Below are 12,050 nucleotides of genomic sequence, written 5' to 3' on the forward strand. Positions count from 1 at the left end.
CTTTCTGTATTTTTCGATTTTTTCCAGCAATGTACTTAGAAATGGCTTTTATAATAAGAAAAAAAAGCTTTTAAAAGGTTATTTAAAAAACAACAACAACAACATATGTGAAAGTGATTATAATGAAATGGTATACAAGATTAAGTTACTAAATGAATAAGTGATGATAAAGGGAGAGACTAATCTGTTTCTAAAGTTTTAAATCTGGAAGCCTAAAAGTATGGTGGAGCCCTTGACAAATAAAGTGTGTGCAAGAAACCAATCTGAGAAAAAAAACAAGAATTCTGCCTTAGAAATGCCGAGTTTCTGTTGACAGGGCACTATCCACATTTAAATCATTTGAAAATGTAGTGCTGAAATTCAAGGCAAGAGATAAAGAAATAGAAAGTTATGTGAAAAGTAGTAAAATGTAGACATTCTGATAATACACTTGTGATTCCACAAGTAGACATATTAGGAAAAGAAATCTGAAGTCTAATCCTTAGGAAATAGTCACACTGGAGGAACAGAAAGAACATCTAACTAAAGAGGCAGAGCTAAGGAAGGAAAACTTGGATGACACATACCTGTCATCCATTTTGTGGGGAATGGAGACAGACAAGTTTTCACTGAGCGTGTGAACATATCACTGTGGTCGAGAATGTAATTTTACTTCTGCTCACATATTTCTGAGTGAGAATAAATATGCCAGAGTGCCCCTAATACTTTTCATCCTAAAAGTCCCCACCTGGACTTTTTTTCCTCCCCCCACCTCCAATTCCTACAACCAATATGTATATATCATCCAAATCAAGAATAACAGAAGAGCATTTGGGGATGGAGATCAGGAGAGTTAGAGTTAGATGGTGCTGGGGAAATGGAGTTCCAATTTTAGAGAAGAGAAGGAACAGCATTTGTTCTTGTCTCTTGGCACCCCAATAGAAGGAGCAGGGTTCCTCAATGACATGGGCCTGATTCTGTAGAGAAAAGGAATGAAAAGGGGAAAAAAGAATCTAAGTAATGACAAAGACTGAGTTGCTCATTATTTAGAAGTGTATGAAGACAAAAAGATCTGTTCTTTGAAGAATCCATATCAAAGTAGACATCTGAAAGCCTTTTTGCAGGTCTTTAGTGGGTGAAAAGAGAATCACCTCCCTCTTGCCTAGAACATTTGTCAACAGAAACTCCAGGTGTTGCTGGGCAGCTCTGTATGAGCTTGCCAAAGCCTAGTCCAGGCTACTCCAAGGGCTAGACCTGAGTGACCAGTAACTCCTGTGAGACCAAAGCTGGCTGAGGAACTGTCCTCCTTTCAACAAGATGGTCAAGAAGACATCCAGATATTTTTATTTTGTTTTTTGTTTTTGTTATTTCCTCCTCCAGTGAAGACAAAGAGGACAAACAACAGCTCTCTCTCTCTCTCTCTCTCTCTCTCTCTTTCCAGTGAAGACAAAGAGGACAAACAACAGCGCTCTCTCTCTCTCTCTCTCTCTCTCTCTCTCTCTCTCTTTTTCTCTCTCTCTCTTTCTCCATCTCTCTCTCTCTCTCTTTTTTTTTTTAAGGAAGTTTGAAAAAGATCAAGCTCTCTGAAAGAGAAACAGATGGGGTCAGAAAATTCAGAAATTTTTTTAAAAAATACTAGGTAAAGAAAGAAGTATATAGATCCAGAACTGAAAACAAATTTGAACATTACTCAATGAGATTTATGAAAGAAAATTTATTTTACAACTAATTGTATACCTGTCCCAAAGATGACATGATAACAAACCATTGTCTGATTGGATATATTAGAATTGATTTTCCTGGGGACGGAACAAAAGAGTCAGAGGTCAACCTCATTGATATCACCTAAAAAAATTGAAGGCAAAGCAAAAAACTTCAGTGGTAATAACTGAAACAACAGCCTCCTTAGGAAAGGAAGGCTTATGCATTTTTTCCCCTTAAATCTAAAATGAAAACCATCATTAAAAATGGACAAAACTTTGATTTTTTAAACTACAGTCGCTTTTGGAAACAGGTAACAAGGACAGATTGTTCATTGTAGCAGGCCTCATAAATTTAAGACACCAAATGTATAAACTGGAGGTTTGTTATCATTTGGAAAGACTTTTCTTGAAAGATCTTTCTTTTTAAAAGTACAGGCATCCTCTAGCAGTAAGTTGGTGTCAAGCAAACAGCCAAGCCAAACAGTGGTTACTTACTGTTTGGCATGCACGTGGTGAGGCCATCAAACCATTTTTCAGAGAAGTCCAGACTCCTGAAGAATGCCTAGGAAGAGAAAAGAGGGCAGAGCACTTGAAAGGGAGGTTGATGGAGCTGTGATGAAACTGTGGAAACAATGCCAATACCTGTACTGGGATTGAGGACAGAGAAAGTTTTATAACTTTTGACTCTAAATAAGAAAGACAAATATTTCTTAAGTATACATTAATACAGGAAATGACTTATAATCATAATAATGGATAATATTTAAGTACTTGGTATGTACCAGATAACAGGCTAAGCACTTTAAATATAGTATTGAATTATCAAAACAACTCAATTTTATTGATGAAAATTATGATTCCTATTGAGAGAGTAACTCTCATTACATAAGTAGAGGTAGAATCGCCAATTAAACCCACATCAGTCTGGTTTCAATACCACATTCTTAAAACCACCACCTCTCCCCCACTACACACTCAACTAAAATGAAAGGGTTTTATTTGCATCAATTTTGTGTTTATTTTCTGAGATACAGTGAGAGCTGCTTCCTTATCCCCCCTCTTTTTAGAATTCACCAAGAATCAAAGGATTTTGTCGAAATTGCTGAGATAAGCTCCTCTGACTGAGGAAGAGAAAATCTGGAAGTTTCTGCTTTTCTTGAGTTGTGCTTATGTTTTTGCTTTTTCTCAAAGTCGGTATTTAAAGCAAAAAATATGGTTAGGAGTATTTAGGATGTGTGGTTTCAGTGGACATCCCTAAAGCAAGCAAAAGAGGGATTATAGATAAAGCAGACATGCAGATAGTGCTGTGGTAGGAAGCACTGGGGCTTTCCCTAATGCTCAATGATTCCCCAAGTCTCAGATACTCTCCTGACTTCCACCAGCTAAATTATAGCTTCCCCCTACAATGGCTGCAGAGAGGTTGAAAAAAACATCCCACAGAGTAGTCTTTTCTCCTTCTTTCTCCGCTCCTTTAGCTCCAACAGAAGACTCACTAACAAAGTATTGTGTGTGTGCATATTTGTGTGCATGAGTGTATGTATGTATGTATGTATGTATGTGCATGTGTGCATATGTGTGTATTTGTATGTGTATATCTATTATGCTATGATGTATGTTGCTTCTTATCCTGTTCATGAGCCTTTCCTAGAACTGACCTAAGGCATAGGATTGAAAATTAAGCACAAGGAGAAAAGGACTAGAACTACTTTCCAACAATAGTTTCAACAACTAGCATGCACTATCTCATGGAATATTTGTGAACACTGAATCCCTAGCACACAATCATATAGTTAGTGATGGGCGCACAGTTCATTCATGGGACTGGCTTATTCTTATACCTGAGCCTTTAAACACTGTATCATACTAATCTCAAATGCCAGTTGTAAAGGAAAAAATGAATAGAGTATCACATGAAGGGAAAGTTCTTGTATTCATAAGAAGTGGGAAGATCAACTCTTCAAGCTTCTCCACCTGACCTGTGTCCTGGAGCCTGACCTCTATGACATGCTCCAGCTCCTTTCTCCGCCTAATGCTCTCCATTGAGGTTCCAGTAACTTCCCCCTCCCTTTGTCCCTTCAGGCTAGGGTGGAAATGCTCCCCACCCATCAAGGTCCCCTATTGCTTCCCTGCACTCTGCCCACACCTGTGAACACCTTTCATTAAACTCTTCTGTGGTACAATTTTAAGGGTTCTATCTGTTGCTTGTCAATGCCCAGACTGTTTCACTGTCACAAGATTACATTAAAAATAGAAAAACTACTTTATGCCTACATTCTGACAGCCAAGGAATCCTATACCAGCAAGTACTATATAAAGTCCTCCTTCTTCCTCATGTAATCCTTCCCTTTCCCACTCTGCCCTTTCTCCCTTAGATTCCATATACTCCACACTTCACACTCAAATCTTTGTGTTCTACTCTTACCTCTGCAGCTCTTGACCACATAATAATGCCTCTACCCCTCAATCCCCGACCCCATTCTCACCATTCCATACCACCTTCACCCCTTACTCCCAATTTTTTTCACATCTCTGTCAGCTTCAGAGTGCTGCCTTAGAGCAGATTTGAATTTGTTAGCACCTCCTAAGGAATTCATTACCTGCCCCCACTCCCACCAAAGCATAATGATTCCACCCTTAAAACTCCAAGTGGCAATGCTACTTCACTTATAAAGCCTTTACTACAGAAACAAGGGCTGTTCTATAAAACATGAGGTTCTTTCATGCTATTAACCTCTACTCAATTAAATAGTATTCTCCAGCAATTCATGCACGTTCCAATTCATTTATACTCTTGAATGAGTTTTAAACATGAATTCTAATATGTTCTCTTGCTTACATACCTACATACACTGTTATCTGTTCTTGGGATAGCCATGCTTTTTCTTTCTTTCTTTTTTTTTTTTTTAACATGACACATTGTCACTAGCAATGGGTGCTCAGTATGTGCTGGTCAGGGGAAAGGAAAACACACACAGTTCAATTTTCTCTCTCTCTCTCTCTCTCTCTCTCATAAAAAGTGAGTCTCTAAAAATTTGTCTCACTAGGTTCAGTTTTCAATACATAGGTCATTCAAATGCTCTTTCTGCATTTGAATTCAGTGTGGAATGTGTAATAACAGGAAAGAGAAATATACAGACCCTCTGTGCTTAGCATGGCAATGTGTCATGTGGCTTGGGAAGGTATGTCTGGGAGTATCATATGGCTGTTACTCAACCTGGACACAGAAGAGCTTTGTATGGCATTCCTCACTGTCCAGCACCAAATAACAGACGTTCAACTGAGCTGGCTCATATCGACTACGAGAAGTTTCAATCTAGTTCATGACATATTTTTTCAACTGCAAAATATTAATTTTTCCAAAAGAAAAAATTCAATCACTCCTTTATCATAATCCCCAATCCAAGATCATTTTTTTTTACTTTGTGGGACCCAGGTTTATACCCTGGGTATAACAACTCAACTTCCTTAGTCTTACAATATACAAGTGCCTAGAGTGCTTGTCTTTAAGTATATTTTCATGTTATAATTAGCTACCATTAATCGAATGTTTGCAAATGCTACAACTCTATGAAGGAAGTACTATTATTATGCCCATTTTATAAATGTCAATACAAGGCTTAGGGTGTGGAAGAAACTTGCCTAAATTCACACAGTTAAAATATAGGAATCTTGAATTCAAACAAGGGTCTGTCTAATCTCGAATACCCACTTCTTTACTATCACACTATACCAGCATGTTAGAGTAGACCAATGTTCACTTTTTTCAGTGAAATGCAAAACCAAGACAATTTATTCCAAAAGTTTTCTTAAGATTCTTATTTTTCCAAGAAAGTCACCAAGAAAGCTATACCACATAGCAGTGGGATGGATTCATAAGCCAAGGACAGTACTTGTATCATTTCAAGACAAGGATAAGCAGAAAATTCTTGGAATAGTTTGTGGATCTTTAGCCAGGAATAGCAAATCTTCCCTGTCTGCTTCCTATGAGAGGGGTAGGGAGCTTCACTGCCTCTTGGTTCATGCACCTCAAAAGATTTTCAATGGTAAGGATTTTCCATGATGGAGTTACTTTCCAACAATTTCGGATTTTAAACCAAACCTCTGATTCCTTAAGCTTTGTTAAGAATTCTATCAAGATAAACTGGTTAGGGTGAAGGAAAAATTCATCAAAGCCTATGGGATCAGCTACTTGAAAAATGACAATGGCTGGGAGGTTGCAAATAAGAAAAGGTTGCAACACATGTGACTCTGGATTACTGACTAGTCTTTGTGGGTTTTCTCTTCAAAGAACATAGCCACAGCCATGAGGAAAAGGACCCAAACACAACACCCACAACAGAATTTAAGTTGCCCTAAAACTTGGCTTCCTAACTGCCGGGGCATAGGAACCAGATCCCATCTACCTCACATCACCCAAAAAAGGATATTTGTGTCCCACAGTTTGCAACTTGTGAGGTTCTTTCCTTTGCTAATGATGTGAAAGAAATAAATTCAGAGGCTGTGTGGTTAACCCCTTGGCACTTCCTGTTTTGCACAAATGCAGCTATGGATTTCTCTAAAAAATCAATTGGAACCATTTTACCATGTGCTTTATCATGACAACTTGGGAGAACAGCAAAAATTGCTATCACGTGGTCCTAAATATTTATCTTAATTATTTATGTCTATAAGCAAGCTATTTTAACTGACAGTGAATAAACAATTTAACCGTGAGAAATACTTGGGACCACCCAGCCACTGTCCCTCTCTTCTCAATAATATATGTAATCATATGCATTCATTGTATATAAATGATCTTTCAGAGGCAAAAAAAGACACTTCTTGTGGCATTGTCTACATTTAAGTGTGACTAAATGCTCCAAAGCAGTGCTTTCCTCCCTCAGAGTGTATGAGTGTCCGGGACTGACGTGGCCACATTGCAGCCTTTTGGGGGACCTGGCTGCTTGCTACATTATTCTATAGTGGCTTTTATTACTAACACACAACAATTGAGTCTTGCCATTAGGCAAAGCTTCAGTATTGTATAGCCTGTCTATATATATAATTATAATGTAGCGTTCCTGTACCATAGCCACTAACACATTTTTAAGCCTCATACCTATTACAATCACAGGCTCTTTCAAGTTATAAGTCTCAAACTTAGGATTTGGGTGAAACTAGCCCTGCTGCTGCTGATTGTAGCAGGAATCAGGACACAAACCAAAGGAACTCTATATATGCCTGCAAGACTATAAATTAGAAAGACCCATAGCTTGAAGCTGGCTCAGATGCTGCCATATCAGGGTGTTCCATATCAAATGAGCAAAAACCAAATCACATCCCATATTTGGAGAAGTATAAATACCTGGTGAACACAAAACCAGTGGATCACATCAAGTCGGGCTGCTGTTGCAAAAGAAGTAGTTCCTCTACTGAGTCCCGTGACTCCCTGAGAGCCAGAGGAGCTAGGCTGCTGCTGAAGCCATTTCCCACAATGCCCCACATTCCAGAGCATCTGTGCTACAAACTGCCAATGTTGAAGCAAAACTACACACTTCTTTTAAAGAGCCTGATTAAGAAAGCATCTATTATCTTACTTCAATTTAAAAAACAAAACCATGAGGTAAGTGTTCTAATTCCATTTTGAAGATGCAGAAAGTGCCTCGTAAAGCTAAAGTGACTTGCATAAAATAACATAGCTAGTAAGTGGAAGAAATTTTATGTGCTGGGAAGTTCATTTTCTTCAAAGCCGAGATGCTGCACCAATCTCAAAGACTAGCCCAGCAGGAAGGATTTGTTCGAGATCACTCCTGGCTCACCTTCTGGTCCAGCGTTCTCACTGGGACACCTCCTCCAGAACTCCAACTGTTGACTCCATTCTGGAATGTTTTACAGCCTCATCTTTATTTAATTCAAGCCCAGTTCTTTTATACTTCCAAAATATAATCGGCTAACTGGCAAAGACATCCAGACCGCTGTGATGGAGCAAGGGAGCCAGCCCCACCCTCCTACCTGGGGTAGTCATGCTCCTCTAGGACCCTGGCCCACAGTTCTGTGGTCGGACTTTTACTCTAATATTGGAATGTCAGGTGTGATGGAGAGGAAAGCAGTGTGATTCCAGGCTGGTGGTGTTGATGATATTTTGGGACTAGTATGATTCTATAACATGCTTGGAGAGTATCCTGTGTGACTACATTAGTTGTGACAGACTTTAGTTTTTGAGCACTTTATCATCCTCAGTGAGAGATATTTACTAATAAATTGTAAGGCATTCTCACCAACATTTAAGTTTTGGAATGGAACCAGGCACTGTAAAGAACCTTGAAAGGATGTTTTTACAGGACAGCCACCTTTGCTAGTTGCTGTGAGAAGGGACAGCTATTAGCTGGATGTCGAAACAACAGGAATAGAGAGTCATCCTGGGATTTGTCTCCTGCATCTGAGAAGAGGGTGGTCCATGTACCTTCCAAGAAATAAAAGAATCAGCTGGGAGGGGATGCTGGTGCTATGAAAGACTCCACCAGGATCCCCTAAATGAGAATAATCCCCTAAATGAGATCTGCCAAAAGCCCCACACATGCTGGTCCCTCAACAAATGAAACTTTCCTTTAGTGAAGAGTTTCACGTGGTGGTTTATAAATGGAAGCACTTAGTAAATTTTCACTGAGCAACACATATTATGTGAGCACCCAGAGAGAAATAAATCCTAGATAAATATTGGAGGACCAACAAAATAAAAGCAGCCATCTAGAATGTAGTCCCCACCTCCACTCTCATACCATCATGTTTATTTTTGTATTATCTATCACAATCTTAAATTATTTTCTTCACCATTATGTCCCAGAACCTAGAACATTACCTGCCTGGCATACAGTATTTGCTTAATAAAGGCATATTGAATAAACATATACATATATCTATATATACATGCAGCATTAAATAAATATATATTTAATTATTCAATATAAGTAAACTATTAAAGGTCCTGTAGTACAATAGGTAAATTCAGAATATGAGTTGAAAGGACTTTTTTAGGGCCCAAATAAGCCCTGCTCTGACTATAACATCAGGTAGTTTACTTGCTGCCTCTCAGATTCATTTCTTCATCTATAAAGTAACAAAAATTTCTATCTCACCAGGTTATTATAAAGATTAAATTGACTGATACACATGAAAATAATATATAAATCATAGACACCATACAAATATTAAGACTATTACGATGGTAAAAATAAGCACAGTAAGGTCATAGAATTATTATGTACTTAAGATTCGTTTAGCATACCTCATGCACCTGGGAATTATATCCCTATTCTGTTTTCTACTCTTCAAGAGTTCTTTTGGCTTACTCCTTCCTGTTCTAAAAATGTATATATATCCTTCCCCCATCGAATTTAGTGATATGCATGAATAACAATCTTAGCATTTCTCTACCTAACTCTCACTCATCACTAAAGACCCTGTTGCCCCTCCCAGAAGACTTTGCTGATGTTGCCCTCTGTTACATCCTATAAACACAACACACCCTAAGTTACATGTTTCTCACCTATAATTAGATAACAATCTATGCATATGTCTTGGCTTTTTATCTGGGACTGAACCATAAACTCAAGAATTATGTCTTTCCTCTGATTATCACCTGTACCTAGCCCAGTGTCTGATACAAAGTAAGAATTCAGTAAATATGGAATGAATTAGTTATGAATGAATGAGACTCAGAAAGGCTATAGTTTCCATTGGATAGCATTGCATAAAATCTCCTTATTAAGGCAAGTTAATTGTTAATCTTCCAAATACATTCTAGAGACTAACTCAAAGAACTTCAGGAATGTGTGTCCTTGAAGGGGTTAGAAAAATGTCAAGCTAGACATGACTGTTTATCTATTAAATGATATTTTCTTCTTTTTATTTTCCTTATATGTCTCCTCTTGCAATACACAGGATCTCTCTTCTTACCATGGCATGAATACAGCATAAACCACAAACTCCACACATTCCTTTTACTGAAGAAACTGTACATGTTTTTCAAATGAAAAAAAAAAAAAAGTTAGATGCAAGATGTAGAAGTAATCAACAATTTTTTCAAGGTCCCAAACATCCCTAGAGAAATTAACATTTGCAAAATCACTTTGAACTCTGGCATTCAACAACTTTTTGAAAGTTCCATACAATGAAAAGTTCCATTCTCATAAAATCAGAAATGCCTTTCTGGGTTCATTTCATATCAGAATGCAGTAAAGTTCATAAATGTCTCTGTGAAGTTTGAGTGTAATAAAGTTTAGCTATAAAACATTTAATATGCGACAGGCTTCTAGACCAGTTGAAGCACTGACTGTGTTTAACAGTACTCCCTTTATAGTGTACTTCATCAACGGCAAAAAGAAACATAAAACAGAGCAAGAATAATCTATAAATACCTACACTACAACCATCAAAGGCTTTCCTTTACCCTTATTAGATATCAGGCTGAGGCAAGCTGACATTCACAATCACTTCACCCAAAGTACTTCATAGAAAGCTCTGTAACTCGGTCCCCAAAGAGCATGTAAAATCCACTTCTTATTAGATATGTCATTCAGCAGGTAATAGATATTTTTCAACAGCTTCAGCAGCAGCCTTTCCTATGAAATAAGTTTTTCTATTGGAAACTGACAAAGCAAGTTTCTTCCAGTTTTCCCAAGTTGTCTGTGTACTTCCTGATTTCAACCCAGACCCAGGCCCACCACCAAGCTACTGGACTCTGGATGGAGCAATTACATTCACAAAGTTCAGCATGTAATTCTAGTTTGCAGTTTGGGCCTGCAGGCTCAGAGTGTCTCTTTCCTAGAACTGATCATATCAGTCACCTGGAGGATCCCATCTCTTTCATGCAAGGCTAAAAGAACTGCATCTCTAAGGGTTTAAAGGAAAATTATAGAATCACAATCAAAGCTATCTCTCTTATTTCGTTCATGTTTCTGCTGAAATGTCTTCACCATATACAGCCTTTTCCTGATCACTCTGTTTAAAATAGCCCACCTATTACTCTATTCTATTTTATTTTAACTTTTACCACCGCTGGTCGTATTTTCTCATTAGTCGTGAGAATGTAATCCAAGCTTCCCTAGGGCGAGAACTTTGTTTCACCCACTCAGTTTTGTGTTCTTGGGGGCTAGAATTACTTCTAACATCTGGTTGATGTTTAAGAAATACCTGTTGACTTTAGTATGAATGAATAGATGAATGGGTAAAAAGAAGAGAAGTTGTAACAAATGGTGTAAAGGAAGACTTGAGAAACCTATACTGGAGTCAGCCTATTTTGAAACACAACATACAGTCCCATGCCTCTCTGTTTCTGTTTATGTGGGTCCCTCTGCCTGTGATATCCTGACTCTTTGAAAAAGGACCTATACTTAAATGCCCAGTGCCAATTTCACCTGCTCTCTGGAGCTGCCTCAACCCTCAAAAGGCAGACTCAATCGTGTTCTGCTCTATGTTTCAAGTGCATTTTAAATGTATCTCTATGAAATCTTTTGACCTATGTCTCCCCACTCCTGTTTGCCTCCCATATAAAAAAGTATGTTTCCTAAAGACATGGGCTGGCAAAGTCATAAGACATATTGATTATCAAAATACCTAGGATACATCAGTGAGGAAAGCAGACAAAGATCTCTAACCTCATTGGACTTATATTCTAATAAATGGACATTAAATATTTGTTTTAAAAAATGGATTTTCTTCAATGATACCGACTCTGCTTTCTTATCCACAAGTCTCAGTATTTTACTCTCTGTATCAGAACACCTGAGAAGGGTAGTTGCTTATTAAGTGGACAAGAAGAAAGAAAGTCTTTCTTTTTAGGGATTTCTGCTATTTAGCATCATTTTAAAGGTTAGATTGAGAAATCCAGCTTTTAGTTGACAACAAAAGAAAAGAAGGGAAGTGAGAAAATCAAACAGTTCCTTAGGCATAGAGGGATGTCAGCTTAAAGGCACTCAAGACAGCAGGACCACAGTAGAACGCTGAGGTAGAGGGCATTGACCTGCTGCTCATTCTAGTACCATCCCTCTACATAAAAGAATGAAGCACTGTGACTGGTCTCATAGCAGCCATGGAAATTGACCTGAGAATTTACTGCATACACCATGTGTGTATGAGGCATATATATATGGAAAAAGCTCTACACCAAACTGTCTAAGTGGTCTGTAATATTTGAAAACCAAAAGAACTCAAAATTACCCAAGGTCTTATGAAATCCAATCTTTCCTTCATGTCCTCTACATATGATGGCTTGCTCTTTTCATCTCTGACTCCTCCTTGCCCTGTCAGTAATTTGTCAGTATTCATTAAATCCCAAGTCAGAGTAAGTCATGTGTCAAGCAGAATTGAGCTCACACAACAGAAAGTGAG

The sequence above is a fragment of the Pteropus alecto genome, unplaced genomic scaffold (genome assembly GCF_000325575.1).
Source record: "Pteropus alecto unplaced genomic scaffold, ASM32557v1 scaffold86, whole genome shotgun sequence".
NCBI classification, from domain to species: Eukaryota; Metazoa; Chordata; class Mammalia; order Chiroptera; family Pteropodidae; genus Pteropus; species Pteropus alecto.